This window comes from Meleagris gallopavo, chromosome 2, assembly GCF_905368555.1.
Source record: "Meleagris gallopavo chromosome 2, MGAL_WU_HG_1.1, whole genome shotgun sequence".
NCBI classification, from domain to species: Eukaryota; Metazoa; Chordata; class Aves; order Galliformes; family Phasianidae; genus Meleagris; species Meleagris gallopavo.
Window position 1 is genome coordinate 12,510,672 of NC_139405.1, and position 27,991 is coordinate 12,538,662.

The window sequence follows — 27,991 nt, forward strand, 5'->3', positions numbered from 1 at the left end:
GAGCATCTCATATGAATCCCCCTGTACAACATGACTGTGCTGACTCCTTGTTCAGTGACGGGAGGGCTGCCCTCATGGGACATGCTCAGACCAGATCCTCTCTAGGAGCTTTGGGTGACAGAAATTGTTTCTCTTTCAAGTTGTATTTCTAAAATTGCACTCTGAATGATAAAATAAGAACACAACTCTGGAGATACAGGAGCAAGGCATAGACAGGTAAGAATTCCCCTCTGGCTTTGCTTTCCGCACAGATATTAGGCTGGTTCTGGCTGACCTGCTTTGCATTTGGTATCCTGCTGGGCTCCAGGTGTTACACAGCAGCAGTGATTAATTACGACGTGTAACACAAAGATTTAAGGAGCTTCTGTTTGAATTCGTTTGTGAGCTTTCATGTATCCAGAACAATTAACTCATGTACTCTGCAGAGCTGGGATCTGTCAGCAAAATGGTTCATGTAAGTACTGAGGGCAGCCCTTCCCAAACACGCTGATACACTGTAGGAGCTGAATTGTTACCAAGGTATTACTAACCTGGTATAAATTTAGACTGTTGCTTTTTCGAGAAAAAAAAAAAAAAAAAAAAAAAAAAAGAGGGTGTGTAATGATTTTGGATCTTCAATGGCCAACGTATGTTGGAAATAGGCTACCATATGTAGTCTTTCTGAAGGCAGTACATCCAAACGTGGATTTGGAATCAATTTAATGCACAGTGCTTTATGTAATTATACCTACAGATGCCTAAGTGACAATTTAAATTAGCATTAACTTGATAGCTTTTGCTAAAGGCATACAAACGCGATCGGGTAGTGGGCAGATTTTCCTGCAAAGCTCTGCTGATCCCTATCAGTTCCCAAGGCACTGCTCCAAATATAAACCCCACTGATCTCTTCAGCAACTAGACCTTCTCTGGAAAAAGTTTCTATGCCCAAACAGATTCAGAAATGAGACACCGATCTCTGCATAAATCACATCCCAGCACAAAACATCACCACTCCGCCAGTAATAGGAATGGTGCTCAAACATCGGGACCCTACATGTTTGTAAGGACAATCCTGTCCCAGAAATTCCTATAAATCCATATATATACTGTCTGAGGAAATGGACAGTATCTGCAAGGTAATTAAAACTGTTTTGGAGGGAATTAAGAGAAATGTTTGAAAATTCACTCCTAGTTGTTGATGAACAAGATATTTTGCTTCTGAGAACTAAGACGTTACTGCAGAAATGTCCCACAGGGGCATAGGTTATGTTTCAAACATGTTGAGCTTATGGCACAGGGTTTGTTTCTGCAATACCTGCACCCAGAGAACAGGCTAACCTTATTCTTCTGTCCAGAAACTAAATAATATCACAACTCTAAATTACCACAACTACATCTCTCCTCCCAAATTCAGTTGATAGCACACTCATTTTAGGATTTGTGAGAGCATGTTCCACCTCCACAGTAGAGTGAGATAGACCCAAAAGTCTCCTCACATGAAGTTATAGGAGAATTACTGAAAAATAATGATTTGCAGGCAATTCTCAGCCTCCTTACTAAGCCCCTCTAACATTTCAGAACCGACAAGAACAGGAGCAGGAGCACTTCCATCCATCTGTCCAGAGTCATGACTTATCCATGCCGTTCAACTTTTCCTCCATTCCATCTCCCCTACAGAAACAAATCCCTTCTATGTATCCTCACCCAAGGAAGACTGGAGCATGACAATTGAGGGCTACAAGATTTCAAGAGAGATAGGCAGAGAAAGTGGAATGGGGAAGTTGCCCTTCATATTGAGATGATGAGTGTTCAAATAACACACAGCAAGGGAACCAGAGTCTCCTGCAGACATGTTATGCTGCAACTTCAGAGATACTTATATCCCCCTAAAACCTTCACTCTGATTTTGATAAACCCCTGAATTCATCAGCTGCTCAGTCACAAGGAATTTGTTTCATGCCAAGCAAATAAGTAGTGTTTCTGTCTGACTTAACTGCAGCAGACTGTGGTGGCAGAGAGGCTTTACCCTGTACTAATGACTCTTAGGAGGGCTGGCTTCTTGAAAGAGTCAGCACCAAACACACAACATAAAAATGATTCAGAGGCAGCTCAATAACGCATTTTATGGAAAACAAGAGCCCCAGGACACAAATCAGCTGCAGTACGGAAATTATCAGCTACAGAGTGCACCACTTTTTGCTGTAGAAGTTCTGGCAGGCTCTGCTCCTTCCCTCCCTGAAGCAGGGGCAAGTAGAGCAGTGCAAGGCATACAAGAGCAGTGCAGTCTCAGGGCACAGCCCTGCTTGTAGTGATGCAGACAGGCAGTGGAGGATTGCATCCCACCTGTTCAGCAGCACAGTTCAGTTTCTTCACTCTGCAGCACGGAAGTGTTTTCTGATTAGTTGAATAAATCCACAGCCGCACTTGTTGTCATCTTGGTAATCTGCTTGGAGCAGTTTCTCCCTTCAGTAGCTCTCAAAATTGGCACTGAAAGGATGATGAGTTTTTAAAACACCTGGGAAACATTTCTGGACTTCTCATCTGAAAGCCATCTAGATGGGCACACGCCATTGCTCCCATAACGTGGAGGCAGAATTTCCTTGCTGCCACTGACAGAATGAAGAGGCACAATCACTTCATACAGAGAACACGTGGCAAGAGTGGTTTGTTAAGGACTGATATCAGAAAAAGCCTCAACTGCTGTCTCCAGTGAGAGGACAGAGGGATTCCCTCACTTTCTGATGTGTCCTCCAGGATCCCACATGGCTGCAGGGCCCTCTCTAGCCAGCAACGGCTGGGCTGTGGCTCCCAGACTCCAGTGGAGAATGAGTTTGAGCAGCAATAGCACAGCTGTGCATCTCATGTCCTGCAGCAAGACTCGGGTCAGGGCCTGAAGGCTTGCATCCCAAACCGTACAGCAGGGATCTCTCAGGCTCGCTGAAAGGCTCTGTGCCACTCCTCCCTCCCTAAATGAATAACAGCAGTGGAGAGCTCCATTTTGTTTGTCTGCTTTTGAACCAAAAAGGAACAACCGTTGAAGGCTTTTTCACTGTTGTTTTCATTGCAAGAATTTCAGTGCTGAGTATTTAGGCCGTGCTCTCTGAAAAGACTAACACAATTATTAAAGCAGCAGACAGAATGTCTCAGCACTGCTCCATACAGGTAACCTGCTGCAGTTTCTAGGTGCTGGCGTGGCCAGATTTTAAATTCTGGCACTGTTTGTAGCTATGCAGCAAGTTTGTGATTAACATGATGCTGTGAGCAGGGGGTGGGTTGTCCCCTGACAGGGCAGTGGCTGGGAGATGGATGTTTTGTGTAAGGTGTGGCAGCAGTCTGCTAGATGGGAAAGCCTTGGATATCCAAGAAAGGAAGACTATATCTGTTGTACACAGATATTGTGTGACGCATAAGCAATAGCTCGCTCAAGTACTCCACCAGCTAATGTCATTTTTCCTGAACATTGCATTATTTTTTAATCATTATACTCCCAGATAGGAAAGCATCCTCAGTGAATGAATTAGACTGTTACCTACTGCCCCTGCTCCTGGCTCAATCTCAGCTCTTGGCTTTGTCCTTCAGCTCACGCTCTATAAGGTGACTTGCTGAAGGACATTTTCCTACAGCAGGATAGAAGCTGAGGTTCTGGTTGGCAGAGAGCCTCACACTGCAGTACTTCAACTGAGACATCAAAACTTTCCTCCATGTTACTTATAGTTACAATTAATTACAATATTATACTTTTCTGAGTTATGCTAGCTCTGCAACTAACAGTTCTTCCAAGCAAGAAGTCATGAGCCTCAGCCTGACCTTTGCTACCCAAATATGAGGTCTTAGATCTCTGTGGGTGTCCCAGGGCTTGGCAGCTGCCAGCACAACTCACCCATTGGCAGGCAGCTTTGTCAAAAAGGCTCTTGATGCCTGAGTATTGCTGTTTGCTCATGTTCTTCTTGTTCTCTAGGTCTTACCAAAAGCAGACAGCATCCAACAAGCTGTGGCTGTGGCTACAGACTGTGCTGATTCTCTTGGAAGAAAGCAGTCAGCTGGAACTTGCACAAAAAAGTACAACTATGCACAGAACTTGCAGTTAAAAACTTCTTACACTGATCATGAGCTCACTATTTCGTAGACTCAGAGAATCACTGAGGCCAGAAAAGACTTCAAAGATCATCATGTCCAGCTGTTGACCCATCCCCACCATTCCTTGTAATTATGTTCCTCAGTGCCACATCCAGGGATAGTGACTCCACACCTCCCTGGACAGCCTGTTCCAGTGCCTCATCACTCTTTCTAAGAAGAATTTTTTTTCATAATATCCAAACCCTTGCTGAATTTGATGCCTTGAACATATTTCAGAAAACACCTCAAGTGCTGGAACTAAAATTTATGAGCCTCTGATATAGTGAAATGCTTCATTGTCACACTGCTCACAGCTAAGGAGATCAAACAGTTTCACATGTATCGCACTGTGATAACTCAAAACCTGATCCTTCCACCCAAACCATGAAGAGGTGCCTGCCTTTCACCTTGCATTTCTGTAGGAATAGTTGGAGGGAAGCAATTCTTGCAGTTTGTTTTCTACACAGAGTTCCCCAGTGCTGGAAAATCCAATTACATCTCAGCCTCATCAGTTATAGATGATTTGGAGTTTTAAAATTATTACTGTAGCAAAAATTTGACAATGTATAAGAAAATTTTAGAGGTTTGGGAACTCAGAAGATCTAGTAATCAAGTTAATTGGGGACACACATGAGTGACTAAGCTGTGACAATAAAGTGGAAAAGCTTGAGATGATCAGTGTGGCTTTTACAGAAGTAAACACAGAGCAGTTTTCAGGGGGTGCCACTGCTGCTGCTCCCTCAGTCAGCACAGAGGCATGCTGCTCCCCACTGCAGGGACAGCTGACCAAACTGGTGTTACTGCAGCACTGCTATGCCCAATTAAACCCCAGAGTGCCTTCCTCTGCAATCACAAAAACAGGCCAGGATCCTAACTACTCACATTGTCTTGCTCTTTTAGTACTCTTTGTTCCTATTTAGTACGCACCACAGGGCCCAGCCATGACAGCATGGCATTGAGGCAGCAGATGCAATTGCCCAGCTTGTAGAATTTTGATCCTTACTTTTACATGAAAAAGGCAGCTCCTGAGCATGGGATGAATTTCAGCAGGATGAAATCTAGCTTCTCCTGATTATTGTCATCGTATGGGCATTTCTCATTACAGGAAAATACTTTTGCCTTCTATATTAAATGAAAACCATTTTGCAAGGTGAGGGGAAGAAGTTTTTCAAAGGGGTTTTTAGAAGCCCACGACTCTTGCATGACTTTTGCCTCTGACTGCTGCAATAGGTTATCCAATCTGTTAGAGGAGCTTGAGGCCATGGATTGACTCTGTCTCAGCCCCAGCACCTAATGAGAAGAGACTCTGAGAATCATCAGCTCTGAGTATTTGGCACAGAAGAGCTCAAAAGTCATTTGGAAAAAAGAAAGAAAGAAAGAGAGAAAGAAAGAGAGAAAGAAAGAAAGAAAGAAAGAAAGAAAGAAAGAAAGAAAGAAAGAAAGAAAGAAAGAAAGAAAGAAAGAAAGAAAGAAAGAAAGAAAGAAAGAAAGAAAGAAAGAAAGAAAGAAGAAAGAAAGAAAGAAAGGGAAGAAGGAAGGAAGGAAGGAAGGAAGGAAGGAAGGAAGGAAGGAAGGAAGGAAGGAAGGAAGGAAGGAAGGAAGGAAGGAAGGAAGGAAGGAAGGAAGGAGAGGACAAGGAAGGAAGGAGGAGGGACGGAGGAGGAGAGGGAAGGAAGGAAGGAAGGAAGGAGGGAAGGAGGGAAGTAGGGAAGGAAGGAAGGAAGGAAGGAAGGAAGGAAGGAAGGAGGGAAGGAGAAGGAAGGAAGGAGGGAAGGAGGGAAGGAAGGAAGGAAGGAAGGAAGGAAGGAAGGAAGGAAGGAAGGAAGGAAGGAAGGAAGGAAGGAAGGAAGGAAGAACAACAACAAGAAACATTCCAAAAGGCAGAGGGGGGGACATGCACAGGAGGAGCTCCCTATCAGCAGGGGCTGAACTCCTGTTCAGCTCCTCCTTCAAAAAAGTAGTGCTCAAAGGTAACAAACACATTAAACACATTTCTATGTTTTGCTCATTTGCAGAGCAGGAAATATGCCCCTGACCCAGACTTGTTTACGCAGGACATCCTATTGTATTGGTTTTTTTGCTTTGTTTTGTGACTAAATCCAAACACGCAATGCTAAAAATGGAATGGATAATTGCAATACTGATGTAGCACTGCATTTAGGTCTCTAAAGGTTGTGTGTAATTTTTTACATTTCACGATTGCTCCATCTCACCCTTTCTGCTTCTTGCAGAGCATTTGCAGTTTCTCCTCTGACCTCAGCTTTCTAAAATAAGCTTTTTATTAATTCAGAAATGATTGATGCTTGTCTGGAGTGAGCAAAGGCAAAAAAACCAAGAAGCAGCTATGCATAAAACACTCACAGTGGATTTAAAATCATTGCTGATACTCTCATCTCGTCTGTCCCATGCAGGACATGATCATTCACACTGCATTTGCCACTACCTACCCATGGGCTGGCTGCCCCACTGCTCTTAATGACATCTGATTGAAGTCCCCAGAGTTACTGTAAAAAACAAAGCCGGGTGAATTTGCAGACACACAGAGTTTCACAGACTAGATCCCACTAATTTTAGACAACTTTTAGCTCCTCCCAGTAAGGATGAACCTTTGAAACCAAGCTGTGGCACTTCCTGAGGCACAGAATGCAAAGCAGATTGGCAACACACAGAGCTGTAGGTATGTCACCAAAAGGACCCTCCTACCTGAGGCCAGACCAGGATGAAGAGCCAACCACACCTGTGGTTATTCAGCAGACAAACTTGCTGAGGGTGCACTTGATCCTACTATGTCAGTGTGAGGAGGGGACAGTTGTCTTCTTTCAGAAGTAAAGGCCCTGCAATTGCCACTGCGTGGTGAAGAGCATCCACAAGATGTGCTGTAAATTTTGACCATCTGTGTGAAGGCATTCCAAGTATCAGATGAAGAGATTTTTTTTCTTTAATTGCAAGCTTAAACGAATATTACTTATCAGCTTTCTCGCACTGCCGCACTGCTTTCAGCCACAGAACCTCCCAAGGAATTAGAGCAGTGCAAATATTTGCTGAATTTAACTTGTCTTTACATAATTATTTAATTTCTTTGCAGAAGAAAAAAGCATGTTGGGATTGCTGATAGCGCCTGAAATTAAGCTTTCACAGTAGCAGTTAAACATCTTAGCAAAAGTCAAGATCACCTGAACGTTGCTTTGTGTCAATAACAGAGCCATTTCTATCTGTTGCCAAAAGGCTTTCTTGCTAAAAGTGGGAAAGGCTTTCTCTCCTCACTCTAAGCTTCTGTCTCCAAGTGGGACAAAGAAGCATCCTAAGCAATGACGGTGGGGACTCATTGGCCTCATTTTGCATTTCAGCCCAGCACCGCTTTCCTGCGCACTTGCAAACAGCTGTGTTCTGCAAGAATCACCAGGAGACCTTGAATTACCAAGCCATGAATGTCAGGATTAGGAGGTGATCATTAACAATAGCTGCATGCCCTGAAAGCCTCTCATTTAATGGAGTAGTAAGAGATTATTTACACTGTAATATTAAGAATCCTGCTATCTAAGTACATCATCAGTTTAAGATGTGCCCTTTAATTCCTGTTACCTTGCTAAAACCGCATGTCAAACCTGCATGGACTCTGCTTGCATCAGAAATGAATTGCTTCTAGCTGCTGAGAGCTGACTTTTCCTGACCAGATTTATGTATGCGGGTAATGGGGTGTAATAGAAAGATGGTCAGGATACTCACATCAGCTGAGATGGAAGGATTAGCACTTTAAAAGAGCAGATTACTCTTTGTGAGACCCCTTCAAAAATCCACTCTTGCCACAGAAACTGCTGTGCCTGGCAATGACCTGCTGCACCCAAATGACTTCCTTTTAGATGCATAAAACAGAACTGACTTAATGTATGGAACTAAAACTTGTTAAAGAGAATGGGCACGTGGTTAAGCTCTGACATGTTCCCATAGATCATCTCCACAGAACTGCAAACCTTGTGCTTATTTAGGAATTCAGAACATGAAGCCATGTGCAGGACATGTACACGATACCTTACAAAAATATAGGAGCAGTTTCTGTGGCCGGGCATCACCTCCTGCTGTCTTCCCTCTCCATCAGTCAGCACCAGAGTCTTGACTCACTTTGCCCAAGTACAACAAATTTATTGCTTGAATGCATTAGTAATTTCATTAATTTGAAAGTTTGGGGATTTTTTAGGCCTCAGCCTAAAGCCAAGTAGGGTTTATGGAGAAGATAATTACTTGTACAGGAAGATGAATAGGCCAAAGGGCAGTACTCTGATCCTCCTGTCTGCTCTCTCACCATCTCTGGCAAGGTCTGAGGAATTTGCAGTAAATAAAGGCTAATCCTAAACTCCTAACATTACCTGACCTAAGAAGGCAAGGGATCCCTTTTTTTCTGGTACAGATGCGCCACTGGCAGAGGTCAGTCTCTGTGCTGTTGGGCCACTCCAATGTTATCCCCATGCTAGCTTTCCACTAAGCGTGTACATGAAAGCTCTTTTCTGATATTTTTCCCCACCTCATCCTTCCACCCTTGGCACAACACCTCAATTCCTTCTCAGGACAGCCTCTTGTTTTTTGTGTCCTCATCTCAGCTCTTGTTTGAGTTGCAGGCTGGGATTTTTATTTTACTTTTTGCCATTCAATGCTTCCATACACCCAACCCTTGATTGTGGTGTGGCATTGATTCCCCTTGCAAGGTACCGACTGCTGGCAAAGAAGCTCTGAAGCCACCAGAGAAATCCCATGCTATCCTTTTCCAGAGCTGAGCCCAGAAGTACACTCCTACAAATATGAGCATCAAGTGAACTTTACTGAGACTTTGCTTTTTAGGCTAAAGCACATTCAGTCAGATAATTTAGCAGACAAAAAAATCTTGAAAATATAACAGGGCAGAAATTGCAGATAGGGAATTACATTAGCAGGGCTAAGCTTCAGCACTTTATGATCAACAGGTCTTACAATGGGACTAATTTGGTATTCAGGACATGGATATCTCAGAATTCCTGATAATAACAGCTCTTCTTTATTAGTATAGCTGTATAATCCTTTTTCTTTTGATTAAAATATCTGTAGATTACTTCATGCTGCAAACTGAAATTAATACAGAAAGCCTCTACTCTACTTCAGTGAGTTATTTGCTAAGTCATATCAGACCAACAACCTCAGACTTGGATAGATTGCTCCAGCCACGACCTCAAAGTGTGCTTGCATTAGGAATAGCAGATAATTCAATGGTTCCTCATGCTGGCTCAGCTCAGGGCTCCTCTTGAGCAAAGAGTTCAGCACTATGAAATTTGCATCCTGGTAAAATAACGCCCATTTTTTCTTGGCTGGAAACAACATATTCATTAATCTCAGCACTTCAGAATGGACTTGCTTTGATCGACCATGGAGGAAAGGTCACTGCTTTGTCAGCTCTGCTCCTCAGACTCCTCTCATTAAATTTCCATTGAGATGCCACCTATTTTGCTTGTTAAGAAACAAGGATTTTTAGGAATAACTTAACATTTGCCAGTTCAGATTGACTGACTGAGAGAGTCTGCAGGATGTCTGGGGCTGAAAAATGGGACCATTGTGCATCCCCAGAATATAATATTTCCAAATAGTTTGTTCAAGTTAGACATCTAGTGGGAGCTGACAATATTTTTTTTTTTTTTCTTTTGGTGGGTCCTGGCTGGTATCTTAGGGTTGAGCAAAGGAAAATGTGGCCTGGCTGGAAAAAAACTGCCTTATTAGGTATCATCTCAAGAGCTCCAAATCCACTTTCTTGTGACACTTGGACTAGAAATTAATATACAAATAAAGAGACAAAAAAAAAAAAAAAAAAAGGAAAAAGGGTCTGAAATGACAACACTGGAAAGGAAAACACTGGGAAAGATTTAGACTGGATACAAGGAAAATGTTTTTTACAATCATGGTAGTGAAGCACTGGAACAGGTTTCCCAGAGAGGTGGATGTCCTGTGTCTGGAGACATTCAGGGTCAGGCTGGATGGGACTCTGAGCAACCTGATTGAGCTTTATCCCTGTTCATTGCAGGGGAGTTGGACAAAAGGCCTTTAAAAGTCCCTTCCAACTCAAATGATTCTATATGCTCTCATTAACTGAAGCACATGCATGAGACATCCCAGTAATTGATTTCTGGAAAGCAACTGGCCAAGGAAGAATATCAGCAGGCTGGCAGCCTTCCTTCTGGATAGTTTCCTGTTTTTTAACCAGATGCCAGCTCATCTCCCTGACCCAGCAGAGGAAGATGGTTTATGGCCTCTTCTGTTACATACTTATGAGAGCAGGAGATTGCACTATTAGTTTTCTTCCTCCCAAGAAAATAGACATTACAAGTTTAAATAAAAATTAGTGGCCAAAAAGCCACTTCGCTATGTACATTTTCCATTCCCAAAAGAAAAGCATGTTAGAAAGCATCACAAATAAGAGGCACAACTCATGCTGCTAGCAGTGGAGAGAGACAGCTGATGCCTCCGATGATTACATTTCTCTTGTCATCAGATATGTTCAGCAGAGATGAAAAATTCATTTCATGATGAAAATCCTTTGTTAAAGCCTCTCTCTTGCAGAGAGAGTGCTGTAGCCCAATCTGCTTAGCACACCACATGCCTAGCAGTGACCATAGGAGACGGCATTTGATGTGAGCTACGTTCTGTAAACAGAACAGTGTAGTCACAGAGTTATTCCAATTAGCTTTCCCTCGTTACAATTCATTTTTAATTTTGATAAAATAGATTAATTTGATTATTCAGAAACTCAGCATTCTTGCCATCCCATTACACTCTTAGCAGCAGCAGACAAAAATAACAGGAAAGCCAAGTTTTAAGGAATGAGTTGGAAAATGATTTGAACTGGCTTAAAAAGTTACTACTGCTATACCTGTTTGCTCACCCCCCAGCCTCCCAGCCCTTGCTATATGCTCTGCACCTGCTGCAGATTCTCTCATTTCAGGATAATTTGGCATTCACAAAACACTACTGTCAGGGATTTGCTGCTGCTCCTGGCAGGTAGAAGCACACTGCTTTGCAGCTGTTTGCTGTACATTTGCTAAAGACTCCAAAAGCTGTGGAGGCAGGAGAAGTGTAAAAAAATATTTCCATCCTTTCCATTGGTACTGCAATGTGTCAAATCCCCAGCAGGTGTAAACAAGCAAGAAATTCTCCACCTTGTGACACCACCTGCTCTGAGCTTTTGTCACTCAATTCAGCCCAAAGCCTCATGAACATGTAACCTGAACTTCCTCGTGCAAATTCTCCACATTTTAAATTATCAAACTAACATTTTGCTGGGCAGCAGCTTCATCCTGATGACTATTTGGATGAGCTTCCAGCTTGTCCGCTGCCTTTTATGCACAGAGCTAGAGTTGACCACTTCCCAGGGCAGCTAATCCATATGAACTCCTTCCTTTTCTGGTGTAGCAGCAGAGAGATGCAAGAGTGCTCCATGCCGCATACACACCTTTCCTCTCCACAGGCACCCTCCTGGGATGCTCTTACCTGCTGGCCCAAAGTGGTCAGAGCTGCTTTACCAAGAGACTTGTTACATAGGAGGAGGTGCGGAGGGGAACAAAGGGGCTAGAGCTGGCAATAAACATTTATTTTATAGTTCTATAGGTAAGAGAAGTATACTGAAAGATGAGAATAGGGGAAGCAAACACTAACCCAGCCAATTACTGTACTTCAAAGCCTTTTCTCTCCCACACATTGCACCTTTTCATGTGGTGCTGAAAAAGTCACATAAGAAGGTGGCAATGAATCAAGCAAGGTACTCCTTATGTCTGAGCCTGAATGGCTGCTGGAGAGCTCTCCTTCAGGGAAAGGGATGATGCTCTGCCAGATCCACACCACCGTTGGCCTTTGTAGCAAGGGCTGTGAAGCTCTCTCATATTATCAGCTAGGACAGAACTTTTCCTTATCCTTCACTGTTCAGGATGAATGGACTTAAGTTGCCCTAAGGAAGATTCAGGTTGGATATTAGGAAGAATTTATTCTCAGAAAGAGTGGTGAGTTGCCCAGGGAACATGTTGCCCAGGGAGGTGGTGGATTTGCCATCCCTGGAGGTGCTTAAGGAAAGGGAATAGTACTAAGGGACTTGCAGTATGGGTGGTAGGTGGACAGTTGGACTACATGATCTTAGAGGTCTTTCCCAACCTCAGTTTTGAAGGGTATCTGGAAATTATGGGGAATGTACCAAGTTTCTCTAAGATTATTGCAAGTAAGCCATGTAGGAAAAACAATACATTATGAAATCATTCCCACCTACCATACAGCTGAGCTGCTGCTGGGAGAGCATTTATATTCCCTCTCTCCACACTCATCAGTGGCATCACTGGGGGCAGCCACATTATCCACCCAGAGGTAGGTGAGGGTGCTTTAGGCAGCAGCAGTGTGAACCCAGCTGGAATCCTCTACACCAGAGACATGGCCACATCTCAGAGTTTTAGTACAGTATCTGGAAAGTGACTATTCTGTGTTTAAACTAAGACTGATAGTGCCAGGAGGGAGGGTGACTCAGAAGTCTCATACCTGTTCTCCTTAGAGCCCATGTTTGCGTCATCCTGCGTCAAGCACCAAGCCGGCTCTGCTTTACTGCTGCAGAAACCTGTTTTTCATGCCCTTGTTTCCTGCCTGATGGTTTTTTGCGTAGGTGGCAGCAAAAGTCTATCACGCAACGCTGCAGAGCCTGTCTGAGGATAATGCTGCACTAGGACGATTTCATTTCTGTTTGAGCTCATTTTTATTACACTGACTATACAGGTACTTCATCCTTTTGGTTTAGCTTGAATGGATTTTTGAGCTCACATCCCAAAATGAGAGAAGAAAACAGCTCTGAGGCACTTCTAAAATAAGAAGAGTCCATCAGCAACTTCACAATGACTTTACATCCATGCCTTATGTTTCCTTGTGCATCAGATCCTTTAGGGTACGTTGGCTTCCTGCATTTCCCACTATCCCTCGGAAAGAGACTGCCAAGATAAATATTATTAATCCACCAAACCCAGCACTGTGTCAATCCTAGTCACCGTGCCATCCTTCAGGTGTATTTTCTCCAAATGAAATTCAAGTAGAAAGAGGGTTAGGAAATGGATTGCGTTTCCTCCTTCCCCATGGGTCCAGTCCACTTTAATAAGGAACATACTCAGAGCAAGGCATGGATGCATCTAGCAAGTGCCATAACTGGTGTGATGAAAACATACTGCTTTCAGTGAAAGATACTGGGCCTTAGGAGGGCATCCATAGTGTGCCAATATGACATGGCTGCTCCCCAAGCCTGCTTTGCCTGGGCCTGTCTTGTCTGCAGAGAGGGTTCTGATGCACCTGCATCCAGGTAACACTTCAGTCAAGAGACAGCTGTGCCCTTGCTGGGCTTCCAGGCTGTCTCTGTGCTGACACAGAAGTGATAACATGCATGATATGGCTCAATTTTGGCAGTAAATCCCAACACATGGCCATGGTGAGGATGTGGTGAAGCTGCCTCCTCCTGGTCCTAATGCTTGGTCTGGCAGCCACAAGCTCAGCGAACTGCTCTATGTTTGGCTTCACGTCACTTCCTGTGGCTCAGAGCCAGATTAGATAGCACCATGGGGAAAGCTCTTGTGGCCTTGCTCAGCTCTGACACAGTGCTTTACACACAGCAGGACACTTCTGCTAAGAGGCCAGCACTAGGGGACCCGAGGGAACAGGTTAATGCTGACAGATACCCAGGCTTAAACTTTGCTCTCTAATAAGATTAGCGCACAGGCATTTGTTTCCCTGGACCAATTAGAAACCCCAACTATGATTTTTTTAGCAGACATCAGAGAGTTTCTGTCAAAACCAAAGAGCCACCACACTCTTAGTCTCACTTTGCACCATCTCCCATGATGATTAAATGCTAACAAAATGTTAACAAAAATCACTCCTTGCCTCTCTACATCCCACCTGCCCCACAGATGTAGAAATATGAGGGAAAGTTTTGTGTCCCAACAAAATGCATCCTGTTCTCAATCTGAAATGAGAATCAGAGTCACACGAAAGCTCCACTGCTGTTTCTTTTCCGTCATTTCACTCACTCTAACATCAGTGGGTTCTTGAGTTCAGCACGTTTGGAAAGGTAGAGTGCTTCACTGAAAACTATCAAGGGCTTCCACCAGAAGCCTGCTGACTTTGGTTGGGTCACAGCTCCTATAAACCTAGATAGGCCACTGCAGGGATAGCACTGACTGCAGCAGCTGCATCCTAAAGCCCATTCTTTTGGACATAGACACGAACTGACTCTTAGAATACTTTTTAGGACCATTTCTTCCATACAATCCAACTACATGCAAAAAAAGCCCCAACATAATTGTTTTCTTTCAGGAAACAAGACTAAAAAATGTCTATTTTTCAAAACTTTTCTATTAAACACTACCATACTGATGAGAACAAAGGCCATCCTGCCCTGCCCTGAATGCTGTGGCTCAGAGAAAGATCCAGCAAAGTTTTTTGTTTTTTGTTTTTTTTAACTTCAAAGGATATGAGTAGACAAAAAGATTTTCTAAAGTGTGCTGATTCTTGCTCTAGGTAAAAGGACTTATAAAAATAAGCAATAGATTAGCACCGTACATTCTGAGCAGCAACATAGGCATTCTTGCAAACAGCATCATTAGCTAATCTGCCCTCAGAGTTAGAGGATTATAATCAGGGATCTTTTTTCCATCTCTGCAGAACAGATCTTTTGCTCTCTTTGTGTGTCTGCTCACTCATCTATGGAGAGGATAATTTTCTTTTGTTTTACTTAGAAAACAGGAGATTTACTTCAGGAAAGCTAGAAATTTTTCTGATGGAAGGTAGCACAACAGAACAAAATATTTGTGGCCATTAAATGAGGGAAACTTGAAGACTTATATGTCATTCCTCTTCATCCAAACGACCATGAATCCTAGCTCCATTACCTTTTCTAAAGTTTATTAATAAGGTTTGGAAACACACTGTGTGATGGAAGTCATCATTTCAATATTGCTCCACGGTGCCAAGCCAAAACCAGTAAACTAAAACTCCTTTTATCAGTACAGTGGAGAGATCTGCCGGTGAGTGATCTCCCATCCACTTTGCAGGACAGATTACAGACAGAAATGGGAAGCCTGCCAGAGAGCCAGCTGTAGCTCCTTAAATCCACAGGTGATCTGTTGCCAATGTTTCCTTTTTCTCTCTTGCTTTAAATTTTGTTGTAGCTTTTTGACCTCATTAGAAGACTCCAAGACCCATTTTGGGACTGAGGTTGGTAGAAAATTAAACTGTATCCAAGGAATATTCAATCAAAACAACATAATCACCAGAAGGCCTCCACAGAGCTAAAAAGGAAAATAACTTCCCTGCTGGCATTCAGCTCTGAAAAACGTGCACAGATATGGGGATTTGCAGCAAGTGATGCGCATGAGATCTGTGCAGGCCATCTGAAGCATCCTGGCTTGTCTCCTCCTGGAGCACCATGGCTAGAATGGGTGCCTGCCTCCAAGGGGCTGCCACCACTGCGGCAGGAGCTAGTTTTGGCAGCCTTTGCTTTGCTGCTTCAAAAGCAGTGACACGTTTCCAGCCATTGCTGCTCAAAGTTAAAAGCTTGTCATAACATGTCAGGTGGCGAGGCTGCAGCACAAGGCTGATGAGACAACTTTCAGTCCAGTGCAGACAGCCTGCTCTGGGTGCTGAAGGGATGGAGAGCTGGCATCTGAGCAGCTTCCTCTGCTTATGGCAGAATCTCTCTCCCTCCTCTTGCCAAGGGCTCCACTTGGAAATTTGGACAAATTTTTATTTTAAAAAGTATAATCATTTCTCTTGTTGGAAACATTTCTGCAAGCTTCAGAGTTGAGGGAACTGCGGACATAGATTTCCACCAATACTCCCAAAAAAAAAAAAAAAAAAAAAGAAGAGGAAACCTGAACTCTTTGTTACAGAACAAAAAAAGTATTTGTCAAGTGCTAGCAATAGATCAGAACAAGAGGAAATGGCATTTCCCACACCCAAAGTAGTGGAGGATTATTAGTTCCCTGGTAACTGAGGTTACAAAGAACGTTACTTTCAGATTCTCTCACAGGATGGTCGGTTGCACGGAGTGCAACACAGATTCACAGACGTTGCAGAAAAAGGCACTGGAAGTCATAGAATCGTAGTATGGCTTGGGTTGGAAGGGATCTCAAGGATCACCCAGCTCCAACCTCCACTGTAGGCAGGGCTGCCCCCCACCAGCTCAGGCTGCCCAGGGCCCACCCAACCTGGCCTGGAGTGCTACCAGGGAAGGGGCACCACCGCTCTGGGCAGCAGTGCCAGGACTTCACCATCCTTTGTGTCGTGAGTCCTAAGAAGAGAATCAGGGCTGATGCACCTGATGATGATCGGTGAAGGCAGTGTAGCTTTACTTAGCTATAGTGTCTTCACCGATCCTTTCTCCTTCACAGCTTTTCCAGGGCAGTGCTTAGTTGCTGAGGGAGATATTTGTGTATGTCAAAGTCTGAGATGAATGAGAGCACCGTCCAAGGCTCTCTTCTGTGTGATGCTTTGCCTGTAATCAGGATGACACATTATTGTTCTTTGAAAAAAAACACCAAACCAAACCAAACCAAAACGACCAACAACAAAACAACCCAAGAAGTAAATGACAAAAATACTAGAATGTTAAATACACTGCAGATCAAGAATTGCTTAAGTGGCACAGCCCAAATGTGTGCTCAATAGATTATCCCAATTTCACATCCTTCAGGCAACTTCTCTACACACCAGCATTAGCACAGAAAAATCCTGTCAGAAATGTCTTTTTTATCCTCTGAGCATCCAACTCTTTTTTAATAAAATTCTACAGTCTGGAGAAATTGCCATTTCTGACCAGTGCAGAAACAAATGATGAAATATTCATGAGTTGTGGAGACTTTCCTTCTTACAGAACCAACAGCCAGCACTAAATTTGTATGATCTAACCAAAGAAGACGTTTGAAGAGAAAAGTATTTTATGTAGCAATATTCACAAACTTTTAGATATTGAAGTAAAAACAGCAAGTTTCTGCCCTTGCTTGTGCAGAGTCACACACTGTTTGAAGAGTGTCCCACTACATTTTCAGAAGATGCCTAAGTGTATCATCTGGACCACAGGAAATAAAGCAGGGTTAAAATGCTGAACAAAGCTGCACTGAAGTTAACAAGCCTAAGGTTCATAAACCCCGCAATAGAAGCTTGCAGAATCTTGCAGAATCTTTCCAGGCTCATCCAATAAAACCCTATGGCACTTTGCTCTTCCCTTCCAAATCTCCATCTGTCTGAGCCAGCATCAGCATTAAATTTTGCATGGAAGCTTGCCAGATAAAATAGCTACTTCAGCTGGCTTTCAATTACCATTAGTTTCAGAGAGTTCTTTGAGGAATATGTTAAAATCTCTATCATTTTAAAACTAAATCCTGCCTAAGTCAGAGATGGATAATGTCTTGTCTCAATGTACTCAGTACATCTTACAAAAGAGATAATTAATGTATGCTTTAATTTTATACAGGCAGTTAGTTTCCATCTGCATTCTGCTCTGTTCACCTTCTTTCATACTGAAAGCTGAAAACAACACTGTTTCCTGGGGACGTTTAAAAGATAATTTAATTCAGTTTGATTAAATATATCCCATTTCCCTCTGAATTGCCTCAAACTTTCCAGATACAGTGACCACACAAGTGGCCTTGGCCCCCAGCCCTTGGCATGGGTGAGATTTTGGTACCCACATTCAGTCACTGACGCACCATGAGCTGGGTGAGCATTGAATTCTAGCAGCTACTTGTACCTTATTTTGCAAATAACCTCTTTGAAATATATTTGTTTCCTCAGCATGGCACCGATGATATCATGTGCCCTTGAGTGCTTACAGAAGTTCACTGAAATTTGATGCCTCAGAGATTTGCTTTCATGAGGAAAGAGAAATTATTATTAGTGATATTATAACATTTTTGCAAGCTCTTCTTTCCTCAAGTAAGGCAGAAATGATCAAATACAGCATCCCTATGAGCAGCGTCATAGGGATACTTGAGACACAGCATCTCTTTGCTTCTGCTTGGAGCCCACTTGCGTGTCTTCCAGCTTGGCCTTCACCATCTTGTTTGCATCCCCAACTCTCAGAACATGAATCACTCTTCAACAGACAAAGATGCTCTGAAATTAGATACTATTTACCAGAATTATTGGGATTAAAACACATTTGATATGCCACAAATAAGCTTCGGAATAACCAGATATGTTTAAACAAGATATTGCAATGTGATGATGTTCAACAAGACCAAGTGCTGGGTCCTGCACTTTGTCTACAACAACCCCAGGCAATGATATAGGCTTGGGGCAGAGTGGCTGGAAAGCTGCATGGGGAAGAAGGTTCTGAGGGTCAATACTCAGCTGAACAGGAATCAGCAGTGTGCCCAGGTGGTCAAGAAAGCCAATGGCATCCAATCTTGCATCAGAAATGGTCAGGAGCAGGGAGCTGATTGTCCCTCTGTACTCAGCACTGGTGAGGCTGCACCTCAAGTACTGTGTTCGGTTTTGGGCTCCTCACTCAAATGACATCGAGGTCCTGAGCCTGTCCAGAGAAGGACAACAAAGCTAGTAAGGGGTATGGAACACAAGTCATATGAGGAGTGGCTGAGGAAACTGGGATTGTTCAGTCTGGAGAAGAGAAAAATCAGGGGAAACCTTATCGCTCTGTACAGCCTGAAAGGAGGATGCAATGAGATGGGAGTCAGCCCCTTCTTTTGGGTAACAGCAATAGGAGGAGAGGGAATGGCCTCAAGTTGCATCAGGAGAGGTTCAGGTTGGATATTAGGAAGAATTTATTGTCTAGAAGACTGATGAGGCATTGGCACAGGCTGCCCAGGGAGGTTGTGGAGTTACCATCCCTGGAGATGCTCAAGAAACAGGTTGATGTAGTACTTAATTACATGGTTTACTGGACAGAATTGGTAGTAGGTAGACAATGGTCTTTTTAGAGGTCTTTTATATCCTTAATGATTCTATGATTCTGTGATTTGTCTGTCTGAGTCAAGGTGCTTTTTTGTTGTTTCAAGGAGATTTGGGTAGGTTCCTCTGGAGTGTCTCAGTAGCTCAGATGAAGTTACAAGGACTATGCTCTATTAGTGAAGTAAAAAATCCTTCAAAAGTGAAAGAAATTTGCTCAGAAGATAAAATAACCCTATTTGTTGCTACCTGTTCCTCTGGTGCTAGTCTAGATAGCTCCTTTATTAAACAGGCTTTGTGAGGAGCCACACTCAGCTAGAGGATCCCCAAGAGGGAACTTCATCCACTGCGGTGTGGTAGCTGGTGCTTATTGAATCCCCACAGCCCCCCATGCTGGGGTGGGCTTACCAGGAACCCCTTGGCAGGGCCATCAGCCAAGTTACTCTAATACAGGCTGTCCCTTCTCTTCACCCTTATCCATGACCAGGTGATACTAACAACTGAGCAGGTACTGGCTCCTCCAGGCCATGACAACACTGTCCTTGCTAGGACAGGTAGCTGTCATGTGGAGCTGCATAAAAATGACTGAATTTTCACTCCTTTCTAAAACTCATTTAAGTATTTTATCAGGGCAAGGACACACAGAATTACATAGAAGTGAAAGAAATCAAGGTCTGTCATTTCCACGATTTAACAAACTCAACAGCATCTCTTTAAATTTATAGAGTAATGATTTTCACAGCAGTGAATTTTAATTGATGTTCTGTCTCTATTAATATGGGAAAACTTTTTCTTTCGGTATTCTTTATAGTTGGGAAATGTCATTTTTGATCTACATTTTAATAATTAGTAGAATATGATTTCAAAAAAAAAAGTGCTCAGGAGGGTATTTACATGACACGGTTCTGCCTCAGGCATTAAAGAAGCATGATACCGTTCAGTGGGCACAGTTGTGTCGTATGTAATGACACAAATTAAATCTATAATTATTTATGGTATAACACAACTGCTGCAAAAATAGTACAAATAGTGTTTCTGATAGGAAATACTGTCATTATGATAAGAAAGTGCTGCTAGTGCCACTATGCATTACAATCAATTCTTGATGGTATCATGTGAGCCAAGCTAATAAATTGGGAATTATATGCCTTCTGCACATTCCTGTCAATGTGAGGCAGAACTTGTTTGCTAATAGAGAAACAAATAATCCAGCTGGAAAAATAGTCAAGATAACAAAGCAAAAACATCCCCAAACAGCACCTCCCATGGAGAAAAACAACTTCTGCAGCTCTGCTACAAGTGGAAAGAGAACAGAGAGGGCTTGTAAAAAAATTGCCTTTTGGAAAAACAGATGGGAAGCAACACCTCTGTCTCAGCCCCAGCACTGGTAAACAACAGCCAAAACCAAGATTCTGAGCACTCATCCTTGCTGAACACCTAGTAATGTGAAAAGCAGAGCTTTGGCTATCATGTGCAAGGTGGGGGCTCTCATTCCTGCTGCTCGCTGCATGCCTCTGCCCCCCAAAATGTTCCATCATGAGATGGTTCAGCAGGTCTGGAAAAGGCTGGGAAATGTGAGTCACCAGATCAAAAAAAGCAGAGCACAAATTAAACAGAGAATTTGCACAAGCTTCCAAATAAACCGCTGATCCTTGCTGTGAAGGGAGCGTTAGCAACTCTCCTGTGATAGATTCGTAGGAGAGATGAAGGCTAATGTAAGCCTCACAATTTGCTACAGGAGAAATAGGAGAAATCACTCAATCGAGGCAGGGATTAAGCTAGCGAGAGAGCTCAAGGAGAGAGGAGAAGATTAAAACTTGGGGCTGAGTGAGTAATGCCCAATAAATGTATTCAAATGAATCTCTTCCAGGGCACTGCCAGGGCTCCCATCACCTTGCAATCTTTAATGCACTTGCTCCGCTGGAAGAAAGGCAGTGTTGCTATTTCTATCTCTTGTTTGGGGAAAGGAAACACAGCAAGATTAAGCAACTTGCTCAAGGTAACCCAAAAAGTCTGTTCCAGAACAGAAGAATGAAGCCAAAAATGTCAGGTCTCAGCACAGCCAGGGGATCATCACCCCACCTATGACCAGTGTGTGGCTCTGGGGGAGGCATTGGCTCCTCACACTTGTTACCATGGGCTTGCCGCTGCCTTAATGCCCACAGCAGAAGATGCAACCAGTAGAACCGCCTGCAGTAATGAGAGTGCTGAGACTGCTGTGAGAGCGGAAGCAGTCCCAGGGGACTTGCTTACCTGGTGACTTTATTTGCAATTATATTGACTCAATTTGAATCCTACACAGATGCTTAGAGCTCAATGCTGCAGAACCAGATCCTCATCCATCAGGGTCTCTGTTTGCAATGAACTGCAGGGGAGCCTTTTCTTTGTGCCTTGGAGCTTGAGCAGGTGGAGATTTGTGACCTAGCTCCTGGACCTATTTGATTTTAATGTAAGTGAATTTACCCAGAGCTACTGAAAATTACACTGCTACTCCATGAATGGCCACTAGACAGTGCATTGGTACTCAGTTCACCAGTGAGAAATACATCACTGAAGGCAGTCAACAGACAAAATTTGATTTTTAGAACAGCAGACATAGTGCTTGGGATTTCCTGTAAGCAAGTGTTTCCTGGGCCTGATCCAGCAAAGCTCAGCTTGCTATGTTGGGAGAAATGTACCCTGCTCCCAGATCACACCTGCTGGCTCCTGCTTTCAAATAGGCAGGAGTGAGAAGATGTACAGTGTGCTTCCAAGGCCCCAGATTTTCAAGATGGGTATGCAATATTTATTTTGTATTTAAATTTACAGGACCCAATCTCTAACTCCATTACAGTCTAGAGAAGCATTTCCCTCTGTTCCAGTGGGTGGCAGGTGAGGTCTCATCCTCTGCAAATGGAGCTGCCTGGTGGCTCGTTAATGTGTCCCCAGACCCAACTGGTGCTGCAGCATCTGCCACCATCCATGCCTGGGCTGCCCACCAAGGAGCTGTGTCCCACCATAGCCAGCACCTGTGCCTGAGTGCATGTGTTGGTAAATAATTTATATGGGCATGATTTACATGTTAAATTAGCTTTGCTTTTAATTGCAGGCAGAATATTTTACCACAAAGAGCTATGCTTGGAGCCTGTTTGATTAACTACAGAAAGAAAAGCATTTAATAGCATAAGACTGAACCACACAAAGTCAATCCATATTAAAGGATTTGAAGGGCTTCTACTTTTTTTTTTTTTCAGCTAAACACATTTCATGAACAGCAGGGAAGACAACATTCTGATTCAGCGCTAGTTATGTGTTTTTTTTTTCCTTGCTGCTCTGCTGCAAACCAACCTTGGGGTCCTGCAGTCTGCTTTTTTTTTTTTTTCCACTGGAGGAAAAATAAGTGATGCCAAAACTAGACTTACTCTCAGTCTAACTTATCTCCATTACATAAAGCTTTGAAAAATGGGCAGCAGCTTGCAGATTTTTGACCCATTTGGCAAGACTCTATCCAGCTGTCCCAGAAGCTGGTTCTTTGCAGGAAAATTAAGGTAAATTCTGGGCTGTTTGCAGGAGCTACCTCAAATATATATATATATATCTAGTAAAAAAAAATTAGCAAAGCCTATGTGGTATTTTAGGAACAAACCCTGAGTAAATGCATGTATGAGCACCATCTATTGGCTGCACTATTGCTTACAGGGTAAGCACTATTGCTTACAGGATGCAAAATTTTGTTTCCAACAAAATTCCAGCTCCATCTCATGACACACAGGTCAGCCCTAGCCTCTGGGACCTGGTGCAGGAAAAAGAGCTGGGCAGAGGCCAGCAGGGAGCTCCACTGTGGCAGCCTCGGCCACCAGACTCTGGGATGAGGGGACAGAGGTTCTCCACCTGGGGTCGTGCTCCTGACACCCTGAGGACCAGCCTGCCTGCTGCTCCAATTAAGGATGCTCCATTACCTCCTTTTCCTCTAGGAATAATCTATTTTGGCCTCAGAAGCCTGAGATAATTAACTCCAAACAAGGTTTTGGGAGCATTAGGGGTGTTTGGCTGCTACTCCTGCTCTACCATTTTAAGAACAAAGAGCTACAAATCCACAGCAATTTAGAATCTGACTTTCCAATTAAGGATTTGATGTGTTTTTATGCCTTTGAAGTGACAATATTTGTCAGGCTGTTTGTTCAGAGCATTGTCTGCATGTGCAGTTACACAGGAATTGGTTTAATTAAGGTTAATTGGTGCATAATTAGACCTGCTGCCAACACAAAAGAATGGCTGCAGACCAGGGAGAGAGTCGATTTCTATCCAGCTCCAAAGGACAAATAGCATCAAGTGGATATTACAGCTGAGCATTAAAAATCTAAACTGCTTCATATTTAACACTGCTTTTTGTAAACCAATATGAGTAACTGCTTGGCAGTGCTTTCTCCAGAGCTCAAAGTCCTGTCCCAGTAAATGGAACATTTTTCATGGCGGAAGTGTTTGTGCTACTAAGTCCTTGCAGTTGAACCCTGTCCTTTGCCATTGCAGAGATTTGCAGGATACAATCCAGAGAAGAAAGGTAGAGGTAAGAAGGGAAATGGTGTCTCTGAAGAAGCAGCTGTGATTTATTGCACAATGAACTCACCTGGCACCACTGCTCTGGGAGGAAGCCAGTGTGAGAAGCACTCTTTCTTATACTGCTTCCAGCATCTGTAAGGTGAGCACAATGCAATTCTGACATTAGTCATTAGTTGCTGCAAGATCATAGAATCATAGAATCATTAAGGCTGGAAAAGACCTCTAAGATCATCATATTGAACCATTAATCCATCACTGCTACACTCACTAAACTGCATCCCACAGTGCCACATCTCCACCCACATTTCCTGAACATCTCCAGGGACGGTGACTCCACCACCTCCCTGGGCAGCCTGTGCCAATGCATCACCACTCTTTCAGAGAATAAATTCTGTCTAATATCCAACCTGAACTTCCCTTGGTGCAACTTGATTCCCTCTCATTCTATTGCTGTTACCCAAGAGTAGAGGCCAACCCCCACCTCACTGCATCTTCCTTTCAGGCAGTTGTAGAGAGCGATAAGGTCTCCCCTGAGTCTTCTCTTCTCCAGAGTGAACAATCCCCGTTTCCTCAGCCACTCCTCATACGACTTGTATTCCACACCCCTACCAGCTTTGTTGCCTTTCTCTGGACATGTCTTATTTGTAGTGAGCTACACAAAACTGAACGCAGTATTTGAGGTGCAGTCACCTTCCTTTTATCGTCATTAACCCTTCCTCCCCAAGAGGACTGAAGAGTGTCCATGAGGAAAAGTACAACCCATGAGTAAACACCATGAGCCTTCCTATCCCCATGGCACACAAACTCCTATTCATAACATCATCTTCTGTCCGAACTCCCTCATATACATCATGTTCAGCACAAAGCTAAAAGCAAAGCCACTTTCAGACCAGCCCAAAGGAGCAGTCAGTGCTAAAGCTTAAAAAGTAATAAATTATGAATTAAAAAAAAGTGAGGAGAAAAGGGAAAGGATTGCATGCCTGAGGTAGCATCACATTATACAGATGGATTCAGATTGCTAAGCTGCAGGGAACAACTAAAAGGAGCAGCTTCCAAGGGGCACAACGATGAAATCACTGCAACAGGAATCAAGAGCTTGGACATGCATGAACAGGAAAAGCAGCCTCATTCAAGCCATAGGTTACACAGCAAAAATGTAAATAAGCAAATATTCCTTTGCACAAGTGCAATAACCCACATTTCGGTGTTTTTTATCTTTATACTGTGACTTTTCTTCGTGTACATTCTGTTTTTTAACTCCAAGCAATTACAGTGACTATAAAATTGCAAAGTGCCAGCACCAAAGTCAGAGGAAAATACCATGGTAGTGCAATGGCCCAGTCTGAGACGCAGACAGAGTTATTCATCCCAAGCCATGAAGAACATGGTTTGGCAGAATGAGCTCATCAGACTGAGAGCATGGCAATCCTCCATGCCCAGACCAGCCCCAGACAGTCTTCCAAAAGATCTGACCACACAAAGGATTTATGTATGATTTTCAGAGCTTTGCTGTAAGAAGCACTTTAGCATCTTGGCAACTGAAGGATGCACTAGTTTCTCTAGTAAGAACCAGGGAATGTCAGGAAGGACAGCTTCTCAAGGCTGGGGAAATCTTTAAGTCAGGATGAAAAAGGTGAAATGACCTGTTTCTGGAGAGTTTCTTATGCAGGAGATAATTGACCAACTGGCACAAATCAGCACATCTCCACTGGTGAATAGGCTGGTGCATGGCAGACTGAACCCCAAAGGAGCAGAAGTCCTGTCCACTCATAACTTAAGGCAACAAAAAGCTTTTTTGCTTCTTTCAAAGACAGTATGGCAGAGACAACATTCTCTGGGAAGCTGGAGGGGCAGGGAGAGGCCAGGCTGGTCATCAAGGGAATGGAAAGGGTCTGCTCACTCTCAGGTAGAAAAAATTAAAGATGAGATTTCCCTCCATTCCTGAAGGCCAGCCTCACTTTGCAATGAGCCTAGGTTTTTCAATACAGCCACACATTATCATAATCAGTGGGAATCTGCTGCCTATAAGTTCAAGAGGACTGTCATGCAGGAGTAGGACAAGCAGGTAAACTGCCCCTTCTTCTCTTGCATTACATCTTCTCAGTCCCTTCTCTTCTTTCCAAAAAAGCTGCTGAAGGGAGTAGTAAAACTGGGCTGCATTTACCCCTTGCAAGAGATTCAATTTTTCAAATGATGTTTCGCATCAATTCATTTTCTGGTTGAGAATTGGTGTTTGATGTACTCTGCTGACTGAACTCCATCTCAAACAGGCTTGTAAGGGCAGATTTTTGGTCTCAGACTCAGGAACAAGCAATGGAACAAGCAATGCCTGACTGACAAAGTCTACTTGTTGAACCAGAGGATCTTCATTAAATGCCAGTGACTTATTGGTCATCTTGTTTATGGATTGCAGTCAATAATACACTCCTAGCGAATTTCTAAATATAAATCCAAAGAAGACTGCTCAGCTTTAATTGTTCCCTTATACAGCCTTGCACCAAGCTCATACAGTTATCATCTTGAATATCTTCCTGAGAATAAGTCAAACAAGCCTGGTTTGAGATACAGAACTGTCTCATTATACGTGTATTATTTCCTTGTTACAGCAGCCTTGCTATCAATCCAGCTAGTTATTTAAGTGCTTCTGCCCATTAGGTGCTGTTACTCCATTAAAACCATGAACTTTGTTTTCTCATTAATAAAAGTGTTAAAAACTGAACAAGGAATAAATGAAAAGGTTATTGCGACTTTTATAATGGAATACATGTTAGGCCATAATTCAAGCACCAGCTAAAAGTCACTTGCCTATTAAAAAGAAAATGTGCTTCGGTCCATTCAGTGGAGGCAGTGTTTGTGGGAGAGGGTGAAGAAAATGGGATCAGGAGAAAGAAACAAGTGGAAGGGGAAGCTTAGGACACAGCTGCATAGATTGGCACCGTCACTTGCCTTTAGCCAAAGAGTTCAAAGAGTTTATTTTAAGCGCAAGGGTTAAAAAACAAAAACAGAAAAAATAAAACAACCACTTTCCCTCCAAGATTCATGGCTACAAGCACAATAGTAATTTTTTTCTCACACAGAAGATTTCAGTATTTGAAACCTATGGTTCCAGAACATTTCCACACACTGTGTCTAGCACTGCCCTGGCTCCTGGTGCTCTCACAGCCTCTCTTTGCCCTCTTTGGCTTTTCCAAGGTGGGGCCAATCCTCAGCACATAAAGCATTTCCACTCAAGTCTTAATGTTCTCCTATGCCATATGCAGAAGATGAGAGTCCAGAGCAATATTCTCAGCCTGGATGGCTGCTCTGGTGGTGTTTGGGACTAGTCAGGACAAAGCTCTATTGTTGGTGTAAAAAAAGACAGCAAACTCCCTTATGTTTCCAAGGATGGCATTGTTTTCAAGACATAGCAAACTGTAGTTCTTTTTACTATGAAGAAATACCCATGCTGCAGAAATTTTCACTGGATTGCACTATAACATGCACAGTGGGGCTTTTCTTCTCTACACTTTAATTTCTTGTTTGAGGATGCTGTTTGTTGCTTAGTTACAGGATGCTGCCACAGCTGAAAAGTGCTGCTTGCAGTGCTGACAAGAAGGAATTGTTTCTTGGGGAGAGGAATTATCTTCTGGGGACACTGCTGGTATAAAGTCTGCAATTATGTGGTGGGGAGGATGAGGTAACTTCAAGGTTATAACACATTACTTGTATTTCACTGCTCTAGATTCGGTAAAGAAAAAATATCTTGGACCCTGAGAATGTCATGTGTGCCTAACAACAGAAAGAAAAGAAGAGAGAAGGGAAGAGGGGAAGAGGGGAAGAGGGAAAGAGGGTAGGGGAGAGGAAGGGAGAAGAAGTGAAGCGAAGTGAGCAATAAACAATAGCCATAATCTCTCAAAGAAGCTGAACCTGCCTCTCGCCATGCAGCCCCCACTGGAGAAACAAGACCCCCTGTCTCTGATCATAGAAGTCCATTACATTAACATAGCTGCTTTGGACCTGTAAACAAACTGGCTCCATGAAATTTACACTCCTTTCCATATTAATGAAGTAATTGTTTTTGGAATTATTTTTATTGCTAATTACATTAGCAGTTTTCTGTGCTTCTGGCTTGCTCCAGTAAGCGTTTAAGAAGATGACTTTTAATAGAACATTAAGTAGCATGGAAAATTAAACAAACATCTTGAAGTAATGGATGAGGTTTAGCGTCAGTTTTGAACTTAATTACATTGGGTGCTGGAGGAAACCTCACTTTGTGACAACCAAAGGCCATCTTTTATCACAGGGACAGAACTATACCCTGCCAGGACCGCTGACCATGCATTACCCTGCGTACCTGAGGTGTGGGTGAGGAAAAGGCTGGGAAAGAAGCAAAAATTCATTTGAATAAAGCTCATGCTGTACAAAATTCTCCATTCTCACACAG

At 43.1% G+C, this 27,991-nt stretch overlaps 1 protein-coding gene and 1 long non-coding RNA gene across 4 annotated transcripts in view; one reads left to right on the plus strand and one right to left on the minus strand.

Moving 5' to 3' along the window:
- Positions 1 to 27,991, minus strand: part of BTBD3 (BTB domain containing 3) — an 86,736-nt gene that overhangs the window by 41,122 nt on the left and 17,623 nt on the right. Inside the window, exon 3 of one of the 3 annotated variants that reach the window (XM_085218947.1) lies at positions 23,636 to 23,700. The exons of the other annotated variants lie outside the window; for them this stretch is intronic. The gene's annotated coding sequence lies outside the window, so the exon portion shown is untranslated. The remainder of the gene's footprint in view (positions 1 to 23,635; positions 23,701 to 27,991) is intronic. 3 annotated transcript variants of the gene reach the window in all.
- LOC146544867 (uncharacterized) lies at positions 40 to 27,970 on the plus strand. Its single transcript, XR_014881877.1, has 4 exons — positions 40 to 216; positions 7,443 to 7,539; positions 27,112 to 27,244; positions 27,851 to 27,970. It is a non-coding gene; the product is annotated as an uncharacterized LOC146544867 (long non-coding RNA).